The sequence below is a fragment of the Pseudophryne corroboree genome, chromosome 4 (genome assembly GCF_028390025.1).
Source record: "Pseudophryne corroboree isolate aPseCor3 chromosome 4, aPseCor3.hap2, whole genome shotgun sequence".
NCBI lineage: Eukaryota > Metazoa > Chordata > Amphibia > Anura > Myobatrachidae > Pseudophryne > Pseudophryne corroboree.
In genome coordinates this window covers 755,658,858-755,666,087 of record NC_086447.1, presented here as the reverse complement: position 1 = coordinate 755,666,087, position 7,230 = coordinate 755,658,858, and positions in this window count along the sequence as shown.

Sequence of the window (7,230 nt, the reverse complement as noted above, 5' to 3'; positions counted from 1 at the left end):
ATAATTGAAGTTCTTAGCACACATTTGCGCAAATATGCGGGCCCATGTACCGCGGCCAGGTGACTTCATCACATGGGTCCCTAACATTCCTAATACTATCACATTATATAAATTTATACAGGACTTACCTCTAAATAGGGCCTTATCAATGTGTGATCTGAAATGCAGGAGCCTAGCTAATTAAAACACCTGAGGGTAAATGGGAGGGGTGCCAATACCAGAGGAAGGAAGCCTTGCCTTCCAGTGTACAATATATACACAAATATAGAGGAAAAAAGGGGGGAACCTGGATTGCACATCCTAATACTAAAGATTTCAAGAGGTGCTATCATGCTGAGGCTTCTAATACTATGCTGTAGGAAGAGAGATGCAGATGCACACTCCTAGCACTAAGAACACTGATAGTAAAAATAATTTAAATAAAATAAAATAAAATTATTTTTACTATCAGTGTTCTTAGTGCTAGGAGTGTGCATCTGCATCTCTCTTCCTCCAGCATAAATCATAGGTGTCCCAGATTAAAGGGATATTATGGTCACCCTAGACACAGGGCGTGCTGCTGCGAGTCACAGGGTCCGTGTAAGCATGCCAGTGAGGCAGAGCGCCAGAAGGCGGAGCTGCTCCACCAGGCCTTCAGGCCATCAGCCCTTTTGACATTTGCCAGATGGCCTGTCCAGCCATGGTTGGAACACACTGTAGTGCAGTACTTCTCAAATCCATCTTCTGGGTACACTGACAGTGCATGTTTTCTTTATCTCCGTGCTGAAGTACAGGCAGAGGGGGAGAGGCGGTACTCCTTACCCAGGCCCATGCCTGTTGGAGGGTCCTGCTGCCCCTTTTCCCCGCTGTAGATAGCGCAGGCATTTGGAGCAGGGAGAGAGAGGAGTTACTGCTCCAGCAGCAGCCTCTCTCCAAAGCACACACGCTGCTACATAGTTACATAGTCAGTGAGGTTGAAAAGAGGCAAAATCCCCATCGGGTTCAACCTGTATTCTGCATTAATCTGTTCATATTATACTGTGCATGCTGAAGTAATGGTTTAGTACCGATTTACAGCAATGATTCCAACCACTCCCAGAATATTAATGTCAATATGCTAAATGCTAAAGCCCTTGATACGTTTTCCTGCTAGAAATTTGTCCAATCCGTTTTTAAATGCAATTACAGAGTCTACCATTACTACCTTCTCCGGCAGTGAGTTCCAAATCTTTATTCCCCTTACGGAGAAGAACCCTTTCCTACACTGTGTACGGAATTTTCTCTCTTCTAGCCTCAGTGAGTTCCCACGCGTCTTATACAGAGTTCTTTTAATAAACAAATCCGCTGCTAACTCCTTGTAATGACCCTTTACATATTTGAAGATATTAATAATGTCGCCTCTTAGTCTCCTCTTTTCTAGTGAATACATGTTTAATTTAGTAAGCCTCTCCTCATATTCCAGTGTCTCTAACCCTTTAATCAATTTAGTAGCTCGTCTTTGAACTCTTTCTAGTTCCCCGATATCCTTTTTGTAATATGGGGCCCAGAACTGAACGCAATATTCCAGGTGTGGGCGTACCAATGATTTGTACAATGGCAGAATTACATCCTCGTCCCTGGTCTCAATGCCCCGTTTAATGCACGCAAGCACTTTACTTGCCTTTTTTGCTGCAGTTTGGCATTGTGTACTGTTACTAAGCCTATGGTCTATGAGCACCCGCAAATCTTTTTCCAACAAAGTTACCCCTAGATTTTCTCCATCTAGAGTGTAGGATGCAAGTGTGTTTTTTGTCTTAAAATGCATAACTTTGCATTTTTCTATGTTGAACCTCATTTTCCATTTAGATGCCCAGAATTCCAGTTTAACTAAGTCATTCTGTACAGACTTCACATCGGTTTCTGAGTTAATTACCTTACACAGTTTAGTATCGTCTGCAAAGATTGACACTGAGCTTTCCAGGCCTATTCCTCGATCATTGATAAATATATTGAACAGCAGTGGGCCAAGAATGGACACTTGTGGTATTCCGCTGATTAATGGTGCCCAGCTGGAGAACATCCCATTAACCACTACTCGTTGTACCCTGTTATCCAGCAAATTACCTATCCATGTACAAATAATTTTTCCTAGGCCAAGTTCCCTTAATTTGTGGACCAGTCTCCTATGTGGCACTGTATCGAAAGCTTTTGCAAAATCTAAGTAAACCACGTCCACTGCTTTTCCATGGTCAAGATTCTCGCTCACTTCCTCGTAGAAGCTAATTAAGTTGGTTTGACATGATCTGTTCCTTACAAACCCATGCTGACTTTTAGTAATAAACTTAGATGCCTGTAGGTGCTCCTCTATGCTATCCATCAAAATGCCTTTTAATATTTTACCCACTATAGAGGTTAAACTAACTGGTCTATAGTTTCCAGGATTATTTTTAGTTCCCTTTTTAAATAAAGGCACTACCTCAGCTATGCGCCAATCCTTTGGTACCATGCCTGATCTAATCGAACTATTGAAAATCAGGTATAGGGGTTTTGCTAGCTGTGTCCTAAGCTCCATAATAACCCTAGGATGAAAACCGTCTGGGCCTGGTGATTTATTAATCTTTATCTTGCTTAGCCTCTCCAGGACTACTTCCTCACTTAAACAGGTATCTAGCCAAGAGTCATTACCTTCACTGTCGTTAAGCACTACTGTCACCTGTGCATCCTCCCTGGTGAATACTGACGAAAAAAAATTGTTCAATATTTCCGCTTTCAATTTGTCATCGTTTGTCAATGATCCCAATTCATCTTCTAATGGGCCCACGTTCTCCTTCTTCAACCTTTTGCTGTTTATATATTTATAAAACTTTTTAGGATTGGTTTTACTCTCTATAGCTATTTGCTTTTCGTTTGCAATTTTAGCAGCTCTTATTACTTTGTTGCATTACTTTTTTGCATCTTTTATTGCATTCCTTGTAAAACCGGAATGACTCCTCCCCTCCATTAGATTTAAATGTTTTAAAAGCACGCCATTGCTTCTTTGACCTCCTTATTAAGCCACATTGGTTTGTGCTTAATACTCCTGCGTTTACTGCTCATTGGAATGAATTTGTGAATATTGCTTTCAAGCAACCCTTTTAAAGCATCCCACATTTCCGAAGTGTCCTTGCCATGAAACAACTCTTCCCAGTCAATGCACGTCTCAGCATATTGAAGTTAGCTTTTCTAAAGTTGAATGTTTTGGTTGCTCCCTTATAGCTATTTTTCTTGAAACTGATGTCACTCCTCTCCCTGACTGCATGATGTCCGGGGGGCTGGTTGATTGCGCCCGTCCGTGCCCATCAGCCCCCTGTGCAGTGTGTGCAAACGCGACAATAACTAACATTTTGTAATGTTTACTAAGAAGGGGATCTGGCAGCACCTCCCATTACCTGGGCCTGGCACAGTTAGTTGGAGCCCCTGAACACAAGTGTAGTCGTTACTGACACGTTTTAACAGACCCACAGGTGATTCTTTTTCTTTCATTTGTAATTCAGTGAGGAGACCTGGAAAACATGCACTGTTATGCTGGGTACACTGGCAGATTTATTGGTTGATCAGTTGATTGGCCAATATATAGTTAACTGATCAGTGGGTGTGTACAAACGATATGTCTGTGAACAACTTCATTCACAGACATATCGCCACGGCCCTGCAGCACAGCACAGATACATTGGCTCATCGCGCTATGTGTATGGCTGACCGCCATTTGCACGATAGGTAGGTCGGCCGGCCAGTCTGCTTGTATGTGGGCTGAATTATTTAAATGTATGCTCACATGCTCTTCGTACCTGCGCTTGAGGGCCCCGCAGGGCCGGTGCGATATCGGGGGTGCTCCGCTAGCTGAGGACATGGGAAGGGAGGCTTGGGTTAAAACTGGAACCGAGCCACAGCGCCCCTTCTTTAGTGGAGCTCAGCTCACTGTGCGTGCCCTGTCCGGGGAGTGTGTGTGTCACAGCTGTCACAGGGGGAGACAGGGAGGAAGAAATCCCCATACAAAGCTGCTGCTGCCAGGATCAGAGAGACTACAGGACATGACAGCCTTTGACCCGTAAATGCTGTTCCTTGCTCCTTCCCATATAGAAGGAGCAGCACTATGAGTGTGCACACAGGGACGGGCCAAGGGTGTTCTGGAATGGGGTACAGATGTCCTTACAGAGCCAATCCAGGTGCTGGATGGGGTGCATACTACCTTTCACAGCTGTTTTGGCACCGGGAATTGCTAGCTAAGGTGGTCTGTGGCCCGTTGCAAAAATCAGAACAGCTGCATAAGGTGGACCCGTTCACTCAGCATGGCATACTGTGTCGCCTGCATTTGCAGCTATTCACCTGCCACAGTGTGCGGGCACATATGTCACACTGCCGGCAAAGGCGCAAGTGGACAACATTAATTTCAGTACAATATTACAGGTTGAGTATCCCATATCCAGATATCCAAAATACGGAATATTCCGAAATACAGACTTTTTGAGTGAGAGTGAGATAGTGAAACCTTTGTTTTCTGATGGCTCAATGTACACAAACTTTGTTTAATACACACAGTTATTAAAAATATTGTATTAAATGTCCTTCAGGCTGTGTGTATAAGGTGTATATGAAACATAAATGAATTGTATGAATGTACACACACTTTGTTTAATGCACAAAGCTATAAAAAATATTGGCCAAAATTACCTTCAGGCTGTGTGTATAAGGTGTATATGTAACATAAATGCATTCTGTGCTTAGACTTAGGTCCCATCGCCATGATATCTCATTATGGTATGCAATTATTCCAAAATACGGAAAAATCCGATATCCAAAATACCTCTGGTCCCAAACATTTTGGATAAGGGATACTCAACCTGTACTAATAATTATCTGCTCCACCCTCTCCCCTCCTTATGCAGCAAGGGCTAAACAGGAGGGGTATGGGTCATTAGGTCGACCACAATTAGGTCAACAGTCATTAGGTTGACCACTATTGGTCGACATGCATTAGGTTGACATGGTCATTATGTTGACATGGAAAAATGTCGAGATGAGTTTTTTTAAAACTTTTTTTGGTGTCGTTTTCTTCGTAAAGTGATGGGGAACCCCAATTAGTGCACCGTGTCCCCTCGCATGGCTCGCTTCGCTCACCATGCTTCGGGAAAGGTGCCTCGCTCTGCTACCGCTGCGTTCGGCACAGGTTACTATTCCCAATCGTAGTCCCAATCGTGGATCATAAAGTATGAAAAAAGTGAAAAAGGGGGCGTGGCCTGGCACCGGAGGAGAGCAGTAGCAGCTTGCTTGAGCTCCTGCTTTTATGTCACCTTCCTTGCCCTCCTGGACTGCCCAGACCTGCTCCTCCACTGTCTACCGCTCCCCCAAGCCCCCTTATCATCCCTCTGTTGCAGCCTGACCAGAGCCGCGGTATCGGGGAGCGCCTGGAGACTCCCGCGGATTGCGGCCTGGTCTACACGTCGGAGCCGGGGCCTCGATTTAGACACGATGCCGCCGGATTTCTGGGAGGACCGCGACCACCCTCTACGAGCTTCCTTTCCCCCTCGCGGCACCCCCGGACGACCCCACACCACCCGCTACACCCCGCTACCTCTTGTCATCTGAGGCCGTGTGGCGCTGTGCCCGGAAGACGCCGTGGAGGGAGCCTGATAGCGCCCCTGCAGCCGGAGCTGACCTGTTGCCGCTGACCCGCCGAGCCGCTGGACGGAGCGTGACGGCGGGAGACGCACTTCCTCCACCCGCCTAAATAGACGGCTCAGACTAGCCTGCAAGCTAGCCCACCTGCGCTGCGTTTGAAGAGGCAGCTTTACAGCTGTAATCAGAAGGGGTCCCTCTGCTCTACTTACTGCCTGGCTTGGCAGTTTTCTGATAAATACTGCCACAGTGTAGGTGGGAGGGGAGAGGCTGATGCTCCACACGACCTGGCCTGCTGATAAAATTGTAGGCTGATATATTAAGAATGCTCTGCTGGCCCCTGGATACACCTGCTTCCCTTGGATAATTAAACCCACCTGCTCTGCACCTACCAAGTCTGAAGACAGGTCCCGGCTCCTACTGCATGAGGATATTCCCTACCCCTCCGCTAAACATTCCGGTGGCGATATTCCTCACCCTTCCCTGTATGACTGCCTGCTTCGGAGTCTCAAGAAAGGGAACATACTAGCCCCACGCATGCTGGCCCGCTGTGGCCTTGGAGCACGTCTTTGTCTCGAATATTATCTCTGACCCCGGCTGGGAGACCTCCACCTCTAAGTACCGTAACCGAGATGTGGTTACCTTGAATATGTTTGCCTAGTATGTGAGACCCTTCACTATTCGGGCTCTCTGCGCTTTGTGGTCGCCCCTTTTCTCTGATACGCCTGCATGGAAAAGTTCCTGATACCTTTGCCCGTAGTGTCCGCAGGCACTACTCAGCAACCTCGAGAGGTCACTCCCTGTGGTGATTCATCCGATTCTGATCACTCGACTACACGCTCCTTGTCCCAGCGTTCCTGCAAATCATGACCGCCTGTGAAACAACCTAATATGAAACATAAAGACCTACTGGCAGTCTTGGGGCCACTCCTCGATGAGAAGTTGGCGGGCATTAAAGAAGCCATAGAGTCCTCATCGGCCCTGCTCAGTCAACACTCCACCCGCCTCGACGAAGCGGAGCAGAGGATATCGACATTGGAGGATAACTTGGAAGAGGCGCAACGTTCTTTACAAGCCAAGCAATTGTAGGTCTCTGACCTCTCAGAGAAGCTAGATGACCTTGAAAATCACAGTAGCGTAACAATCTGAGGGTCATAGGCATTCCGGAGTCGATAAAAGGCCACAAACTCCTAGATCTCCTTTCGTCAGGCATCCCGGAACAACTATCCATGGATATGAAAGGAGTCCCTCTCATCATCGAAAGAGCCCATAGGTTGGGTCCGGAATGCAAGAATTCTTCTGGGCGTCCTCGCCCGGTGATTATGAGAGTTCTGAATTATGCGGACAAAACAAGACTTCTTGACCACTCCCGCAAGACTGCTAGCCTCTCAGTCAATGGTGAACGTCTCCTCATCTTCCAGGACTTCTCTGCACTGGTGGCCGCGAGGCGCAGAGAGTTTGCTCCTATCTGTACACACCTTTTTTATGCGAAGATAAAATTCTCCTTGCTCTACCCAGCTCGCCTCAGGGTCTTTGAGGATGGCAGACCGCGATTCTTCGAAGATCCCGAGGAGGCCAAGCGGCACTTCTCGCTAGATAACACTTGACCAATGTCTG